The sequence below is a fragment of the Halichoerus grypus genome, chromosome 1 (assembly GCF_964656455.1).
Source record: "Halichoerus grypus chromosome 1, mHalGry1.hap1.1, whole genome shotgun sequence".
In the NCBI taxonomy this organism is placed as follows: domain Eukaryota; kingdom Metazoa; phylum Chordata; class Mammalia; order Carnivora; family Phocidae; genus Halichoerus; species Halichoerus grypus.
This window is the reverse complement of record NC_135712.1, coordinates 54,937,343-54,957,169: the sequence shown is the minus strand read 5'-3', so window position 1 is coordinate 54,957,169 and position 19,827 is coordinate 54,937,343. Positions and strand designations below refer to the sequence as shown.

General features: G+C 36.7%; 1 protein-coding gene and 1 pseudogene across 1 annotated transcript in view; both read left to right on the top strand.

The window, feature by feature from the left end:
- The window catches only part of MORC1 (MORC family CW-type zinc finger 1), a 167,613-nt gene that overhangs the window by 67,519 nt on the left and 80,267 nt on the right, over positions 1 to 19,827 (top strand). The window lies entirely within an intron of this gene.
- LOC118553520 (ERI1 exoribonuclease 3 pseudogene) lies at positions 5,557 to 6,013 on the top strand (annotated as a pseudogene).

Genomic DNA, 19,827 nt, shown 5'->3' with positions numbered 1-19,827 from the left:
AATAAGTTTGGTTTGGCCTTTTGGCCGGAACCGCCATCTTCCGGTAATTCAACAAAATGACCAACACAAAGGGAAAGAGGAGAGGTACCCACTATATGTTCTCTAGGCCTTGTAGAAAACATGGTGTTGTTCCTTTGGCCACATACATAGGAATCTACAAGAAAGGTGATACTGGGGACATCAAGGGAATGGGCACTGTTCAAAAAGGAATGCCCCACAAATGTCACCATGGCAACACTGGAAGAGTCTACAGTGTTACTCAGCATGCTGTTGGCATGGTTGTAAACAAACAAGTTAAGGGCAAGAGAATTAATGTACGCATTGAGCATATGAAACACTCAAGGAGCTGAGATAGCTTCCTGAAGCGGGTGAAGGAAAATGATCAGAAAAAGAAGGAAGCCAAAGAGAAAGGTACTTGGGGTCAACGGAAGTGCCAGCCTGCCCCGCCCAGAGAAGCACACTTGGTGAGAACTGATGAAAAGGAACCCAAACTGCTGGAACCCAATCCCTAGGAATTCATGGCATGATAAATGTAAAGAAAATAAAAGACCTCAAGACTGTAAAATTGTTTCTCTGAATTGAGTAGAAGTGTGGTGTCCTTTCCCCCCTAAAGATATTTAAAGCAAAAAAAAAAAAAAGTTAGGTTTGTATTTTAATTATTATTATTAATACCATGTTGTTTTCCTAGTTTCATAATTGCCTATGAATTGATTCCAGGCTGGGGGTACTTTTACAAAAGGTGTTCCTCAAGGAGGAAGACGGGGTGGAGACAGGAGAGCGAGCATGTGTATCTGTTCACATATATGACAGCCTCATCCCAAAACTTCCTTAACGAATGGAATCAAGTAATCAAGGTCAGAATCGGTAGTCTCAGGAACTGTGCTGAGACCTTCAACGACTTTGTGTATTAATTCCCGCAGGAGTAACCAAAGTTATCTAATGCTTGCCTAGTACTCTAAAAGCCAGTATTATAGGGCACACAGTTTTAATGAAAAGTATTTGGGTAGTTTATTGCCTTATAAATAAAAGATGCAGTCTTTGTATTTGCTATAAATCTGATCTGTTTCTATGGAAAATTGAGGCCTTGTAAAAATCATATCCACAGAAAGGCAAATGGAGAGGTAATGACTTTGTGTCATCTATCAAATCTGCATTTATGTTTGGCACAGTTGATGCTAAGAACCTCAGAAGTATTTCTCTTTAGTCTGACCTCACCTCATTGTCTGCTACTATGTTTCCTGAAGCTTTGTGCATTCTTAAAGTGAAATGGAAATATTGATCATCAGCTTTCTGGAGTAGGGAGAGAAGGAGAAGGAAAAGATAGAAAAAAAACATCAAATGAAATTTGGGTTTGAACAGAAGGAATTACATAGAAATTTGTTACTAAACTTTTCTAGAATGGATCAGAATATAGCTGATGTGCTAAATGAAATCTGGGACATAGTAAGCATAACCTCTCCTAGCAGAACTCAAACGATAGGGCTTCAGGGGGGCAAGGAGGCTAAAAATCATATAAGCCGGTCACCTCCCTGACGCTTTAATCCCCCCTACCTCGCCCACTCCTGCCTGAGGCAAGTGGACCACCATTTTAAGCCTGAATGAGGGTTTCCTGTAAAAGAAAAATTGCCACTTCTTGAGTCAGCCTGTGAATCTCTGCACAGCTGTATTAGAAAAATACATTTTCGTATCACAGTCAAATCTATTTCTCGCGTGTTGTTTCATTCATTCACCTGTGGTAGGCACAGAGGGTTATAGGACTAACGGATCAGACGTGGTCCACCCTCTCTGGGAGTCTGCGGTCTAGCAAGGCTAACACCATTTGACAATTAGAAATAGCATTGGTGCCCAACAGAGAAGAAGCTAGTGCTCAGGAGCCAGAGAGGCCTCCTTGAGGAAGTGATGTTTCCTGAAGGATGAGGAGGAGTTAGCCAGGTCAACAAAATTTTTCCCCCTTGGGGCCATGAAGGCTAGGCCTAAAGCCTTTCCAAATGACAGCCCCCTAGGTATTTGAAGACAACCTTTCTGTCTCTCTTCATCCTTATTTTATCCTAACATTTCCAAGTTCTGTTGCTATTCTTCATTTGATGGGTGTTAAATATATTCACCATTTTAATGTTATACTTTATAAAGTGTGCTGGTCACGTAGAAATAAAAATTTCAGATGAAACCCAGCCTTGAATAAAATGGGATCATCATGTCTTTCTTCTTAAGTTGTTGTAATTCTACTGATGCAGCCTGCTGTATTAACTCTCAGTAAGCACATTATCGACTTCCAGTGTCCTTATTGCCAATTAAAATTCTTAATAAAAATTTTAATGTGTATTCTTGTTAAGCCATACATTTCTTACATTTTTTCCCATTGTTTTTGGACCCTAGACTAGAATCATACATTCAGTCCTATTAAATGCTATCACCTTATTAGGCCCATCCTTTCAGGAATCTCTTGTTGACTTCTAACTAATATGCTGTTTTTTTCAGATAAGTTTGACCAGTATTTTCTCTATGATTTCATTTAAATCCTATTGCATAGAATAGAAAAATCAAGCACTTGGCCCTCCACTGATGACCCCTGGTGAGGTTGAAATGGGATACTGGATAAATAAATTAATCAGTTACAAATCTTCCTAGTTAGGCTGTCATCTTGCTCACATCAATTTCTCAGTTTGTGTGTAATTTTGAAAATGAGAGATAATATTTGTTAGATGAATAGTTTTAAAAAAAATAGATAACGCTTTACGTCTTAGGTTGGGCTGCTATAGCAAAGTACTGTAAACTGGTGGCTAATGAACAGCATAAATATCTTTCTCACAGTTCTGGAGGCTGGAAGTCCCAGATCAGAGTCCCAGTATGGTCGGATTCTGGTGAGAGCTGTCTTCTAGTTTGCAGACTAATGACTTCTTATAACCTCACCTGGTAGAACAAGAGTGAGCTAGCTCTCTGGCCTCTTGGAAGGGCACTAATTCCATCATGAGGGCTCCACTCACATGACCTAATTACCTCCTAAGGACCCCACTTCCAAATACCATCACACTGGGGATTAAATTTCAACATATGAATTTAGTGGGGATGCAGACATTCAGTCCATAACACTTTAATAGCTACAGTTAGCTATTCACGACAATTGTTGTTTCTCTAATGATGTGCTTCAGTCTATAAGATCTCAGAAAGACACTACAAGAAAAATGAAATGCAACATTTTCTGCTGGGGATACATATTGAGTGAGGAGGTCTATATAAATATTAAAAGGTGAGACTATGAGACAAGTTTATTTGGAGATGTAGGTCAAGAAATAATTCATATCTCTTTTTTTATTCAGTCTTTGAAGTTACAGATTTTATGTATTCTATTTCATTTAAAAATATATTTTCAATATTATATGTTATTTTTTTTAAAGATTTTATTTATTTATATGAGAAAGAGAGAGAAAGCACGAGCAGGGGGAGCGGCAGGCAGAGGGAGAAGCAGGCTCCCCGCTGAGCATGGAGCCGACCCAGGGCTCGGTTCCAGGACCCCGGGATCATGACCCGAGCCGAAGTCAGACACTTAAATGAATGAGCCACCCAGGTGCCCCTTGTATGTTATGTTTTATTTTGAAATTTTGGTATTATGGGCAGAATTGTTTTGTCAGAATTCGTATGTTTTAGTCTTAACCCCTAGTACCCCAGAATGTGACTGTATTTGGAGACAGGGCCTTTGAAAAGGTGATTAAGTTAAAATGAGGCCGTTAGAGTGAGCCCTAATCTGGTCCGACTGGTGTCCTTACAAGAAGAGGAAATTTGGACAGAGAGAGTCTAGGGATGGGTGTGTGCAGAGAAAAGATGATGTGAGGGAATAAGTTTCCATTGTTTATGCCCCCCAGCCTGGTTTTTGTTGTTGTTATGTCCTCCCTAGCAAACTAATATATATGGGAAATTGTGAAATTAGACAGAATTAAAGAAAATATTAAAATGAAACCCGTAAATCCATCATCCAACCTCAACAGTTCTCAACTTCTGGGAAAACTGGTTTCATCTATATTCCCCCTACTCCTCAACAACTAGATAGATTATGAAGAAAATTCTAGACATTATGTAATTGTATCAAATATATTTATCATGTATTTTTAAAAGAAAGAACTCTGTTTAAAAACATAATCACAGGTATGCCTGGATGGCTCAGTTGTTAAGCATCTGCCTTCGGCTCAGGTCATGATCCCAGGGTCCTGGAATTGAGCCCTGCATCGGGCTCCCTGCTCACCGGAAAGCCTGCTTCTCCCTCTCCCTCTGCTTGTGTTCCTGCTCTCGCTGTGTCTCTCTCTGTCAAATAAATAAGATCTTAAAAAAAAAAAAAATCACAGTACAAATATAACGCTTTAAAAATTATCAATACTTCCTTAATACCATAAAATATCCAGTCTGTTGTTACATTTCTAATTATCTCCTGTCATAATATAATTCAAGGTCCTTCTTACCCATCTTACCCATCCCCATATTTCTCTTTTTCCCTTGTTTTTCCTTGCAATTTATTTGTAGGAAAAACTGGGCTGGTTGTTTCATAGTTTTCACAGGCTCTAAATTTTGCGCGCTGCCTTACTGGGTGTGGTTTAACAGATTCCTTCATTCTGTTGATTTTTCTGCAAATTGGTAAAATTGATTAGCAGCTTGACCAAATTCAGACCTGGTGTTTTTTCGTTTGTTTTTTGTCAAGATGCTTCATAGGTAGTATTGTGTTCTACCATCAGGTTGTCCGATTCTCTCTCTCTTAATGATATTAGCAGTTAATGATCAATGCTCAGATTCCTTAGGAGTCCCAAAATCTTCTATTCTGATTATATCATATTTTTATAATTTATTAGCTTTAATACTTCTAAAAGAAAAAATTTTTCATCTTCCATTTGGTCACCTATGTTAGTTTGTATTTTACTGTTTGACAGAAACAACATAGAGCTCTATACTGAAAAAAACTTGTATTGAATAAAAGCTTGATTAGAGGTAAAATTAAAACAATAAAAATGATATAGACATTAACCTGACTTATATGGCATAAATATGTACTCTGTTTAAAATCATTACTTCATGCCAGTTCTCAGCAAATAGCAGGATGGTTCAGGAGTTCATTGAATTGATTTCTGTTTTAAAAAAAATCACATTCTTAGATTTTTATCCATTTACACTGCTTTCACCTGGTAATTGAAATTATCACCATTGACAGTACTTAGGCTTCCTTTTCTTTCTGACTGCACTTGTATTATCATGATAATGACATTTTTTACATCTACAGTGAATTTTCATGCTAAAATATCTCAGAGGATCTTACCTATATTGCAAATAAAATACTAAAAAGCCTGGTAGCCTTCTTTTGTCTGGAATTACAGTCTTATTCTTACAGTCTGATTTCCCCTGCTGTACCAGAAGCAAGACCTCAAAACTCTATCAGTGCACTTATGTGTGCCTTAGTAAAGAAGAGTAGGTTGCACCTTAATGACTGAATTTGAAACAATGCAGTCAGAATTAAACATAAGTTGTATTAACAGAGGAAGTAGGTTGCATCGGCCAGGGTCAGAGTGCATGGAGGAAACCATCGAGTTCTCCCTCCTGAAGCTAAATGGTCAGATCATGGAGATTGATCATGTCCAGCCCGTAGTGCATCCACAGCTTACTCCGTTCTGTCCAGAACTCTCTGGGATTATTCAAGCATGGTGGATAATCTGCCAAGCCTGCGACAAGTACTGGAGAGGGTCATCCAAACGGCAAGTCAATTTTTGTCACCTGTGGAGCCTGGGACTTGGAAGTCACACTCCTGGGCCAGTGCCAGTATTTGGGTTTGCCGGTGGCAGATTACTTCAAGCAGTGGATTAATCTGAAAAAGGCTTGCAACTTCACCATGGGCTGCTGGCCCAAGAATGGACTTCTAGACATGAATGAGGGCCTCCGCCTGCAAGACACAGGCATTGATGACTGTAAGAACATCACCAACATCATGAAGGCACTTGCCTAGCAAGGCTTCATTGTCAAGCAGACATCACCATTCTGATCGGCTGAGGACAGGATGGGGCCAGCCAGGGCAGCTGCTTGGCCCAGCCCAGAACCCTCCTTTCCCTCACAGGAGGGGAAATGGGAGAGTGGCACAGCCCTACATCCAGAGTGTCCCACAGCCTGCTCTGGGGGCTTGTGCCCTGGGTAAGGGCTTGGCCCCTCGGACCCTCTGGAGCAGACACTTTGTGCCCCCAACCCTGCCCCTCAACCTCAGTCCAGTATTAGCCCCTCCCACCGTAGGGGGACCCGGGCACTGACTGCCTCCTCTTGTGTCTTCCCCCATCCTCACTGTGAATGTCCCACTGAATGAAGTGGGGGAAATGAGAAAAAAATATAACTTTGAATCTTTAGATCTCTGAGGACATTAAGTCCGCAGGCTTGTGTATGTCTGAGTGAAATAAGTCTGGTAGAAAGATAAACTTTGCTAACCCAGATATTTGGGAGAATGAGCTGGCCAGCTAGTCAATTGCCCATAATGACACAGAACTCTAGGACTGTGCTTTAGATTATTATGTCTAATTTTAAGTTCCCCATTATAGAGGGAATTAGAAAAGTTGAGTGTATGCAAAGAAAAGCAGTGAAAATGAGTAAATAAAAATATAACCTAAAAAAAGAAAGCAAAAGTTCTTTCTTCCTGAGGGAAGACACAGAAGAAACCTAACTCTCGTCAGTTTTGTTTTTGAAGGTTTGTTGTCATGGGGCCCCTAACGCTCTTCCTTCTAGTGTCCAGCGCACACAACGGCCTTTTTCTGAGCTGGGAGCCAGGCAGCCCTCGGGGACCTTAGAGTATGGTTTGGAATCTTCGAATCTACCAGTAATTGTCTAAAATCCTTATACATACATATGCTACATTTTTTCCAATATGTATAGATGTAGTTGGTTAGTAAAATCTAGAATCACACAGAAGTGTTCTTGAATTCAGTTTATTTTTTTGTCATGTATTTTCTCAGGTAGAGGGAGGGGGGTTAGTGGTTCGGAACTTATTTTGCGGCTTGAGGAGCCTCTCGTGGGAAACCACTGAGACGGAACGAGAGAAAATGATGCTATGTTGCCAGGTGAGGTAATGAAGTTGACACTTCCAGGGAGTTGGACCAATTCCTCAGATTCCTGGAGCTTGCTGTGCTCACAGTAGAGTGAAGTGAAAACATTCTGGCCGTGGCTTTCACCTACTTCTGCCACTGACCATCCCGGTGAAGTGTGACTTGCCCAACCCACTCCACTCCACCCAGGAGCCGAGGGAAGGAATGGGGCTGTGAGCAGCTTCACCAGCACTGAAGTCCTTGGGGAAGTGGTTATGTAGCAGCGCTCGTCAGGTGCCCATTAGCTTCACAATCCTCCTCAAGGGTGTACAGGTCTCACTACAAACTGATTGGGGTTGGCATGTTGGTTGAAACCAGTTTGCCATCTCTGAGTGACTCCATCACAAACATAAATGATCGGTGATAACACATGGATCAGCTTAGGAAAGGTCTGATGTCTGGCTTGGCTAAGAATGAGGGGTAATGACGAACAGGACAATTTCAACAGAGCAGGAGGCATGACTTATAATCCCCTGAGAATGGATATGTAATTTCTATCTCAGGAGATCTTTAAAAATAGACTATAATCATCTATTTAGTTGCAGAACTACCTGAAGTCAGGGACCTGATTTAAGCACCTTCATCTTACGATTTTCCTGGTACTTTGATTTCGTAACTGTTTTAGCCTTTCTTATTTTGATTGAAACCATCAAAGCTTTGCTTTGGTAACTAACTACTGAATTTTATTACTTCTTCTCTTGGCTAATTGATTCCCTGGATGTCTTTGTACATTCTATGAATAGATATGAAACTGACATCTAGGAGGGTGTTGCATTTCTTCTCTTTTTAAGAGGCAGAGTCTTTGTGAACTGCTCTTTTATTTACTGGTGTTTGGCAAATGTTTAGTGAGTTATTGCAGCAGTTCCCATTATTTTTTTCCGAGTTTTAAAAGGCTCCTGAAAATTAATCAGATTAATTTAAACATTTGGAATCTTCTGAATAAAGTACTCTCTATATAGCTAGCAGTAAATTAAATTTTCATTTCTCAGATACTCGTTCTAGAAATTAGGACTTTAATTCTGTGTGCATTAAGCCCTGATTATTCTACTAATTTAACAGGCTTGTTGATTATTCAAGCAAAAATCTCAGGATATGTATTCTTTTATAATTTTACCCATGTGCTTGCAACCATTTCCTGTTTACAAAATAAGCTGAGATTTTAGATCAGAATACCTTGAGGATATTAATATAATTTTGGAATTAATAAAGTTTGGGTATCTTCATAGTACTCTTTATAGGTGGGTGGAAATATTTAAGATATATTTTTTAAAAAATCAAGTACTTCTCGGGGCACCTGGGTGGCTCAGTCCTTAAGCGTCTGCCTTCGGCTCAGGTCATGATCCCAGGGTCCCGGGATCAAGCCCCACATTGGGCTCCCTGCTCAGAGGGAAGCCTGCTTCACCCTCTCTCACTCCCCTGCTTGTGTTTCCTCTCTCTCTGTCAAATAAATAAATAAAATATTAAAAAAAAAAAAAGTACTGAAACAAATAATACATTATATGTTAAAAAGAAAAAAGAAGATAGCAGGAAGGGAAAAATGAAGGGGGGGAATCGGAGGGGGAGACAAACCATGAGAGACTATGGACTCTGAGAAACAAACTGAGGGTTCTAGAGGGGAGGGGGGTGGGAGAATGGGTTAGCCTGGTGATGGGTATTAAAGAGGGCACGTACTGAATGGAGCACTGGGTGTTATCCGCAAACAATGAATCATGGAACACTACATCAAAAACTAATGATGTAATGTATGGTGATTAACATAACATAATGAAATAAAATAATAAAAAAATTAAAACAAGTACTTTTCAAATTTTGAAATTTTACCTCTTTTAATTGATTTCTAGATGAAAGGGCAATTTAAAAACCCTCATCAAGACATTAACAAAACATTAACAAAAACGTCAGTTATTAAAGCCACATATATAACCAAATGTCCATAATTACATACCACACCATTAGCCAAAGCCAACTTAATATAATGAATGATTATTATTAATTTTACTATTTCTTGCCAGACTCGGATAGATAATTTTTTTCCAGCTTTATTAGGATATAATTGACAGAAAATAATGGTATATACTTAAAATGTACACATGATGACTTGATATACGTATACATTGTGAAATATTTAACCACAATCAAGTTAATCAACACATCCTTCACCTCACAGTTATCTTTTTGCATATGTGTGGAGGTAGAATGCGTAAGATCCACTCTCTTAGCAAATTTCAAGTATACAATACAGTACTGCCAATCATAGTTGCCATGCCATACATTAGATCCTCAGAACTTATTCACTTTATTATTGAAAGCCTGTACCCTTTGACCAACATCTCCCCATATCCCCTACCCTACAGCCGCTGACAACCACCATTCTACTTGCTGTTTCTATGAGCTCAACTTTATTTTTTTAGATTTCTACGTATGAATGATACCATACAGTGTTTGTTTTTCTCTGGCTTATTTCTCTTAGTATAATGGCTTTCGGGTTCATTCATGTTGCAGATGGCAGGATGTCCAACTTTTTATGGCTGGATACTATTCCATTATCTAATCATATTTAACCATTCATCCATCAGTGGACATAGAGGTTCCATATTTCTGTATCTTGGCTATTCTGAATAATGCTGTAGTGAACATGAGAGTGCAGGTATCTCTTTAAGATACTGATTATCATTTCCTTCAGATGTATATCCAGAAGTGGGATTTCTGGGTCATACAGTAGTTCTATTTTTAGTATTTTGAGAAACCTTGATACCGTTTTTCCATAATGGTTGTACCGATTTACATTCCCACCAACAGTGGGTGATGGTGCCCTTTTCTCCATATCCTCATCAACACTTGTTATCTCTTCTCTTTTTGATAATAGCCATCCTACCAGGTGGGAAGTGATATTGTGCTTTTGACTTACATTTCCCTGATGATTAGCACCTTTTCATGTACCTTTGGCCAATTGTCTATTCAGGTCCTTTGCTCATTTTATTATCAGAGTGTAAGTTTTGTTTGTTTGTTTTTGTTTTTGTTTTGCTATTGACTTGTGTGAGTTCCTTGCATATTTTAGATATTAAGCCTTTATCAGATATATGGTTTGCAAATATTTCCTCCTCCTGTATGTTGCCTTTTCATTTTGTTGATTGTTTTCTTCGCTGCGCAGAAGCTTTTCAGTTTGATGTAGTCCCACTTGTTTTTTGTTTGATTTTTTTTTTGTCATTGTTTGTTTGCTTTTGTTACCTGTGCTTTTGGTGTCATATCCAAAACAGACCAGTGTCAAGAAGCTTTATCCTTGTTTTCTTCTATGAGTTTTATGGTTTCAGGACTTACAGTTAAGACTTTAATCCATTTTGAGTTAATTTTATAAGTGGTGTAAGATAGGGCCCAGTTTCATATTTTTGCATGTGGATATCCCATTTTTCCAGCACCATATATTGAAGAGACTGTCCTTTCCCCATTGTGTGTTCTTGGTACCCTTGTCAAAGATTAGTTGACCATATATGAGTGGGTTCATTTCTGGGCTTTCTATTCTATTCCATGGGTCTGTGTGTCTGTTTTTTTTTTTTGCCATTATCATACTGCTTAATTGCTATAGCTTTGTAATATGTTTTGAAATCAGGAAGTGTGATGCCTCCAGCTTTTTTCTTCTTTTTCAAGATAGTTTTAGCTTTTCAGGGTCTTCTGTGGTTCCATACAAATTTGGAGATTGTTTTTTGTACTTCTTTTGCATTGAATCTGTAGATTGCTTGAGTAGTATGGACATTTAAAAAATATTAATTCATCCAACCCAAGAATGTAGGATATCCTTCCATTTATTTGGTATCTTTTCAGTTTCTTTCATCAGTGTCTTATTGTTTTCAGTCTATAGGACTTTTATCTCTGTGGTTAAATTTAATCCTAAGTATTTTATTGTTTTTTATGTTATTGTAAATGAGATTGCTTTCCTAATTTCTCTTTCATACAGTTCATTGTTAGTGGCAGAAATGCAACTGATTTTAGTATGTTGATTTTGTATCCTTTGTCTTTACTGAATTCGTTGATTAGTTTTAGCAGTTTTCTTGGTGGAGTCTTTAGGGTTTCCATATATACTATCATGTCATCTGCAAACCAGAATTTTTTTTTACTTCCTTCCTTCCTGATTTGGATGCTATTTATTTTTCTTCATATCTAATTGCTCTAACTAGAACTTCCAGTACAATGTTGAATAGAAGTGATGAGGGTAGGCATCCTTGTCTTTTTCCTGATCTTGAAGAAAAGCTTTTAACTTTTCACTATTAAATATGATATTAGCTCTGGGCTTGACATAATGGCCTTCATTGTGTTGAGGTACATTCCTTCTATACCTAATTCGTGGAGAGTTTTTATCTTAAAAATATAATGAATTTTGTCAGTGTTCTTTTTTTAATTGAAGTGTAGTGGACATACACTATTATATTAGTTCAAGTGTACAACATGTTTCAACATTTATACATATTATGAGTGCTCACCATGATAAATCTAGCTGTCATCTGTCATCACACAAAGTTGTTACATATTATTTTTTTTTTAATTTTTTATTGTTATGTTAATCCCCATACAGTACATCATTAGTTTTACATATTATTAACTATATTCCCTATATTGCACATTGTATCCCCATGTCTTATTATTTTATAACTGGAAGTTTGCACTATTTATTTATTTAGATTCATTTATTTATTTTAGAGAGAGAGGGCATAGTGGGAAGAGGCAGAAGGAGATGGAGAAAGAGAACCTCAAGCAGCCTGCCTGCTGAGCGTGGAGCTCAACGTGGGGCTCAATCCCACAACCCTGAGATCATGACCTGAGCCAAAATCAAGAGTTGGACGCTCAACTGACTGAGTTACCCAGGCGCCCCTACAAGATTGTACCTTTTAATTCTCTTCCGCTGTTTTGTTCATCCTCCCTGGCAACTACCAGATTGTTCTCTATTTATGAGTTTGTTTCTATTTTGTCTTGCTTTTTAGATTCACATATAAGTGAAATCATATGGTATTTTTCTTTGTCTGATTTATTTCACTTAGCTTACTATCATCTAGGCCCATCCAGGTTGTCACAAATGACAGGATTTCATTCTTTTTTATGGTTTAGTAATATTCCATTGTATATGTATACCATATCTTCTGTATCCATTCATCTGTTGATGGACACTTAGGTTGTTTCCATATCCTGGCTATAGTAAATAATACTGTAATGAACATAGGGATGCATATATCTTTTCGAATTAGTGTAAATACCCAGAAGTGTAATTGCTGGATCATATGATAGTTCTATTTTTTAGTTCTTTGATGAAACTTTATACTTTTTCCATAGTGGATGCATCATTTTGCATTCCCACTCACTGTGCACAAGGCCTCCCTTTTCTCCACATCCTCACCAACACTTGTCATTTCTTGTCTTTTTGATAATAGCCATTCTGACAGTTATGAGGTGATATCTTAATATGGTTTTGATTTGTATTTCCTTAATTATTAATGATCTTGAGCATCTTTTCATGTGTCTGTTGGCTATATGTGTTTCTTTGGAGAAATGTGTATTTAAGTCATCTACCCATTTTTTAATTAGTTTGTTTTTTTTAATACTGAGCGGAGTGAGTTCTTTATATATTTTTGTTTTGTTTTATTTAAATTCTAGTTAGTTAACATATAGTGTAATATTGGCTTCAGGAGTAGAATTTAGTGATTCATCACTTATGTAACACCCAGTACTCATCACAAGTGCCCTCCTTAATACCCATTACCCATTTAGCCCATACCCTGCCTACCTACCCTAGAGCAACACTCAGTTTGTTCTCTATAGTTAAGAGTTTCCTATGGTTTGCTCCCCCCTTTTTTTCTCTTCCCCTGTGTTCATCTGTTTTGTTTCTTAAATTCCACGTATGAGTGAAATCATATGGTATTTGTCTTTCTCTGACTGACATATTTCGCTTAGCATAATACATTCTAGCTCCATCCACATTTTGCAAATGGCAAGATTTCATTCTTTTTGTATGGCTGAGTAATATTCCATTGTATGTATATACACCGCATCTTCTTTATACATTTTTCAGTCAATGGACATTTGGGCTTTTTCCATAGTTCGGCTATTGTTGATAATGATGCTATAAAATGCCGGTGCCCCTTTGAATCGGTAATTTTGTATCCCTGGGGGAAATACCTAGTAGTGCATTTGATAGGTTGTAGGGTATTTCTATTTTTAACTTTTTGAGGAACTTCCATACTGTTCTCCAGAGTGGCTGCACCAGTTTGCATTCCCACCAACGGTGTAAGAGGGTTCCCCTTTCTTCGCATCCTCACCAACATCTGTTGTTTCCTGTGTTGTTAATTTTAGCCATTCTGACAGGTGTGAGATGGTATTGATTTGTATTTTCCTGATGATGAGTGATGTTGAGCATCTTTTCATGTGTCTGTTGGCCATCTGGATGTCTTTTTTGGAGAAATGTGTATTCATGTCTTCTGCCCATTTCTTAATTGGATTATTTGTTTTTTGGATGTTGAGTTTGATAAGTTCTTTATAGATTCTGGATGCTAACCCTTTATCTGATATGTCACTTGCAAATATCTTCTCCCATTCTGTAGGCTGCCTTTTAGTTTTACTGATTGTTTCCTTCACTGTGCAGAAGCTTTTTATCTTGATGAAGTCCCAGTAGTTCATGTTTGCTTTTGTTTCTCTTGCCTCCGGAGATGTGTCTAGTAAGAAGTTGCTATGGCCAGTGTCAAAGAGGTTGCTGCCTGTGTTCTCCTCTAGGATTTTGATGGTTTCCTGTCTCACATTTAGGTCTTTCATCTATTTTGAATTTGTTTTTGTGTATGGTATAAGAAAGTTGTCCAGTTTCATTCTTCTGCATGTTGCTGTCCAGTTTTCCCAACACCGTTTGTTGAAGAGACTCTTTTTTCCATTGGATATTCTTTCCTGCTTTGTTAAAAATTAGTTGATCATATAGTTGTGGGTCCATTACTGGGTTTTCTGTTCCATTGATCGATGTGTCTTTTTTTGTTTCAGTACCACACTGTCTTGATGACTACAGCTTTGAAATATACCTGGAAGTCCAGAATTGTGATGCCTCCCACTTTGTTTTCTTTTTCAAGATTGCTTTGGCTATTTGGGGTCTTTTGTGGAATATTTTTGATATTAACCCTTATTGGCTATATGTCATTTTGCAGATATCTTCTCCCATTCAGTAGGCTGCCTTTTTGTTTTGTTGATGGTTTTCTTTGCTGTGCAAAGCTGTTTAGTTTGATGTAGTCCCTTTTGTTAAGTTTTTACTTTTGTTGCCCTTTGCCAGAGAAGATCCAAAAAAAATACTGCTCAGACTGATGTTCAAGAGCAACTGCCTATGTTTTCTTCCAGGAGTTTTATGGGTTTTCGTCTTACATTTAAGTCTGTAATTCATTTTGAGTTGTTTTTTGTATATGGTGTAAGTTTCATTCTTTTGCATGTAGTTGTCCTCAAATGTTCTTTCTATATGTATTGGGATGATCATATGTTTTTTTATTTTCCTTCCATTAATGTGGTATATTGCATTTATTGATTTGTGTATGTTGAACCATCATTTCATCCAGGGATAGATCCCACTTGATCATAGCTTATGATCCTTTTTTTGTGTGTGCTGTTGAATATTATTTGCTTGTATTATTTTGAGGAGTTTTCCATCTGTATTCATTGGTGATAATAGCCTGTACTTTTCTTGTGTCCTCATCTGGATTTGGAGTCAAAATAATGTTGGCTTTGTAAAATGAGTTTGGAAGTGTGCCCTCCTCTTCAATTTTTTGGAAGAGTTTGAGAAGGATAGGCATTAATTATTATTTAAATGTTTGATAGAATTGACCAGTGAAGCCATCTGGTCCTGAGGTTTTCTTTGTTGGGAAACTTTTGATTATTGATTAAATCTTCTTACTAGTTACAGGTTTTTCAGATTTTCTATTTCTTCATAATTCAGTCTTAGACATTTGTATGTTTTTAGGAAATTACCACTTTCTTCTAGATTAGGCAATTTGTTGGCATATAATTGTTCATAGTAGTCTCTTATCTTTTGTATTTCTGGGGTAGCAGTTGTAATGTGTCTTCTTTGGTTTCTGATTTTGAGTCTTCACTCTTTTTCTTAGTTTAATTAAGGGTTTGTCAATTTTGTTTATATTTTCAAAAAGCAGTTTTTAGTATCATTGATCTTTTCTATTGTTTTTCTGTTCTCTCTTTTATTTATTTCTACTGATATTGGCTATTTTCTTCCTTCTTCTAAGTTTGGGCTTCATTTGTTCTTTTTCTAGCTCCTTGAGGTGGAAAGATTGTTTATTTGAGATCTTTCTTGTTTTTTAATGTATTTATCACTATGAACTTTCCTCTTAGAACTGCTTTTATTGCATCTGTTAAATTTTGGTATGCTGTTTCTATTTTCATTTATCTCAATATATTTTTAAATTTCTCTTTTGATTTCCTCTTTGACCCATTGGTTATTTAAGAGTATATTGTTTAACTTTTACCTGTTTTTGAATTTTTCATCCTTTTCTCCTATTACTAATTTCTAGTTTATACTATTATAGTCAGAAAAGATACTTGATAATGATTTTAGTATTTGTCAATTTGTTAAGACTTGTTTGTGATCTAACATGATCTATCCTGGAGAATGTTCCACGTGTGTTTGAGAAGAATGTGTATGCTACTGCTACTGGATGAAATACTGTGTGTCTATTAGATCCATTTGCTCTAAAGTATGGTTCATGTACATTATTTCCTTATAATTTTTCTCTGATTTATCTATCCATTGTTGAAAGTGAGGTAATGAAGTCTCCTACTATTATTGCATTGTCATTTATTTCTGCTTCAGATTTGTCAATATTTGTTTAATATATTTAGGTGCTCTGATGTTGGGTGTATATATATATATAGATATAGATATAGATAGATATAGACATCTATATCTATATATCTATATCCATAATTGTTATTTCCTCTTGATGAATTGACTCCTTTACCATTATATAATGACCTCCTTTGTCTCTTGTTGCACTTTTTGGGTTAAAGCATATTGTCTGATACCAGTATAGCTATCCTTGCTTTCTTTCAGTTTCTATTTGCATAGGATATCTTTTTCCATCCCTTCATTTTGAGCTTATATATATCCTTAAAACTGAAGTGAGTATCTTATAGTCAATATATAGTTGGGTCTTGTTTTTTTTAATCCACTCAGCCACTTTATGTTTTTGATTAGAGAATATAATCCATTTACATTTAACATAATTATTGATGGATAAGGACTTATTATTGCTATCTTATTGTTTTAATTGCTGTTTTTTAGTTCTTTTGTTTCTTCCTTTCTTGTTGTCTTCCTTTGCAATATGATGATTTTCTGTAGTGTAATGCTGTGAATCCTGTCTCTTTATCTTTTGTTTTGCTTTATTGTTTGTTCTGCTTTACTTTTGTTTATCCTAGGTTTTGCTTTGTGGTTACTATGAGGCTTTCATAAAACATGCTTTAGTTATAACAGTCTATTTTAAGCTTATGACAGGTTAACTTCAATCTCATACAAAATCTCTACCTTGTTACTCCCTTTCCCCACAAACATTCTTTGTTTTTTTATTTCACAATTCAGAATTCACGTTTTAATATTGTATATCCCCTAAGAAATTATTATAGCTATACTTGTTTTTAATACTTTTGTCTTAACCTATATACTATAGTTAAATGATTTATACAACACTATTATAATACTAGAGCATTCTGAATCTGACTATATACTTACCTTTACCAATGAATCTTATATTTTCATGTTTTCAAGTTACTAATTAGTATCCTTTCATTTCAGCTTAAAGAATTCCCTGTAGCATTTCCTGTAAGGTAGGTCTAGTGGTAATGAAAAACCCTAGGTTTTTTGGGGAAATTCTTTGTGTCTCCTTAATTTCTGAAGGACATCTTTGCTGAGTAAATTATTCTGGGTTGGCAGGTGGTGGTGTACTTGTTGTCGTTTTTTTAGCACTTTGATTATATCATCCCACACTCTCTTGATTTGCAAGGTTTCTGCTGAAAAAATCCACTGATATCTTGGTGGAGGTTCCCTTATATGGAAGGAACTTTTTTCAGGGTATCTGTATAAATGTCTACAGACTGAGTAATGCATAAAAGAAAATAGAAACTGGCATGATATGTTTCCGCCTGCTGTTATCCCTCTGGCTTACTTATTCACTTGCTGAAACATCTGCCTAGTCTTCTGGGGCCAGTCCTTGGAAATTTGTTTTAATAACATGTAAGTTGTGCATGTTGGAGTAGTTTCTATCTGGAGAAACAAAGTTGAATTTCTGTTGACAGTTAGAAAAAGCCATTTCTGACCTCCAGAGTGAATAACTCTGGTTTTTTTCTTTGTCCTGATATCTGCTTTGAATAGTGTAATATCTTTTATCAGGTCTGCTCATGATGTTTCGGCTACTGAATATCCTCTCTTCTGCTTTGATAGCCAGTCATTCTTTAGTATTATTTAGTCTTACAAGTAAACATTAAGCGCTGTGTGTGAGCCTCTGAAAAACAAGATCCTAACATAGCCACTGTCTTCAAGGATTTCACTATCTAGAGGGAAAAATAGGCATAAAGTAAACTAAAATGTAATGCGTAAGCGTTAAAGAGTGGTGTGATCACAGAGCAGAGATCATCCCACCCTTGAGAGGTATGTGCCTGTTTCTAACATCCTAGTAGTTTTACTGCCCATAAAGTGTTTATGTTGGGGTTCACAGTTTATATTTGTTTGAGAAGTTAGGTGGGTTGTGTTAAGTGTGTTTAGTTAATGTTTCATGGAGAGACATGATTTCACCTTCATTTAACCCACACAGCATGTTAATAAGGTATTTTGTCAAGATTAGCAGCAGCGTTTTTTGAGGGCTTATTACATGCAGGATGCTGAGCTCCATGTTGAGGGCATGCAAAGTTATAAAGCACAGTTCCTCCTTTGAAAAGGTACAGTATCCTTGGGGAAGCAATAATTAGAGAGAGGATAAATATAATACAGCAGCGACTTAAATTTCTGCAGAGTGTTATAGTTTTTAATATACCTTTGCATTTATTCTTTATGATAACCCTGTAAGGCAAGTTATTATAAACACTTTATGATAAGAAGATTCAGTAGTTCTACAACTAATGTGTGGCAGAGACAGCAGTCCAAGCCACCTGACTTTAATCTGCAGCACCTCTTACTTTGACATAGTAAGAACTGAGTAGTTCATGTGGAAATCAGAGAATGAGGTTTCACAAACCCTGTCCAGACAGCAAAGAATATTTCAGGGTCTGGTGTGCAGTGAAGAAGTAGAGTCTGGGATGGGCCAAGACTGAATGCTGAGCAATTAGCTGAAAGCCAAGAGTTTGAGTTGAGAGAAGCCCAAAAAGCAGAGTCCAAAGGGAAATTTGAGGTGAGAGCTGCTAGGAGTTTTGTGAAGAGACAAGGTAGGAGAGTTGGGAATTTGTGAGGGTCATTTTCAGCCTGGCCCAATTTCATACTTCTTTTTGAAGACGGAGTTCCTTCCTTGCTCGTCTTAATGGCACATAGCATTCTGAACCTAAATTTTAACAGGAATAGTAAAGTATGAGGATGTTTATTTGTAGTTTGCATAGATTATACAGTCATATGTTAAGGTTGATGGAAGGCTGGCCCTACTGCATATATTTTATTTCCAAGGTGTGTATGTTAGATTCTCACTGTTTGGCTTTGTACATTGGTGAAATGTTTTATATCCACCATCTTTCAAGTACTCAGTAGCCACATGTGACTGGTGGTTATCATATTGGACAGAATGGTAAACTTGGATTCTTTTCTTTAAAAAAATGTTTTTAAAGTAACACGTGCACATGTAAAAGTATTCTAAGTGTTCAAGAGGTTAAAAATGAAAGTGAAAGTGTCTTCCCCCCACCTTCTTCTCAATTTCTCTCCCTCTTTCCAATGACATCTACTATTAAAACTTTCTGTTATTTCCTTTCAGGAATAGGAAGGCATATCCATCAAAATTGTATATGTATAAGCTTTTTATAAATTATAAAAATTGACGATAGTAGGTATTCTGTTTCATATCTTTTTGTTTGTTTCTTTTTGTTTCATATTTTTTTAAAAAAAGTATTATAAAACTCTAAGAGGTCTTGACACAACAATGCATTTAGCTCTAACTACCTATTTTAAAGGTTGCCTAGTGTCCCTTGTTTGGAAATAGAATTTATCAGTTTCCTATTTTAGGTTTTTATGTTGTTTCCTTTTCTTTTCTTTTTCTATTCAAACAGTATTGTGATATATATAGTCTTTGTTTTGTATGTTTGTAGGGAAGAGTCTTAGCAGCGCAATTACTGGATCAAAGGATAAGAGCACAGCCTCTTAAGAAGGGCTCCTAGTGGTCCTCCATGACAAGTGCTGTTTCTAAGCAAGGAGGGAGTTTAGAATCTGGGGCAAGGGTAGGGCATAAAACACTGGAAGGAAGGGGACTAGACATAAAATAACAGTGAAGAAACTGGCTGTGAGACAAGATGATAAATATCTGTATCAATAGTCTGAAGGGTGGCCTTTAAGTTTAATCAGTACAATTGCTTCTGGGAGTATTTAAGAAAAAAGTTTTAAATGTCAATGTAGTTTGTTGCAATATGTATATATTTTTATAACTGCTATTGTGTTTAATTTTGTTATAAAAATATTGCAATCATAATATATATAGTTTGGAAAATGCAAGTATAAAGCAGAAGATAAATTTCACCCATACTAAGAGAA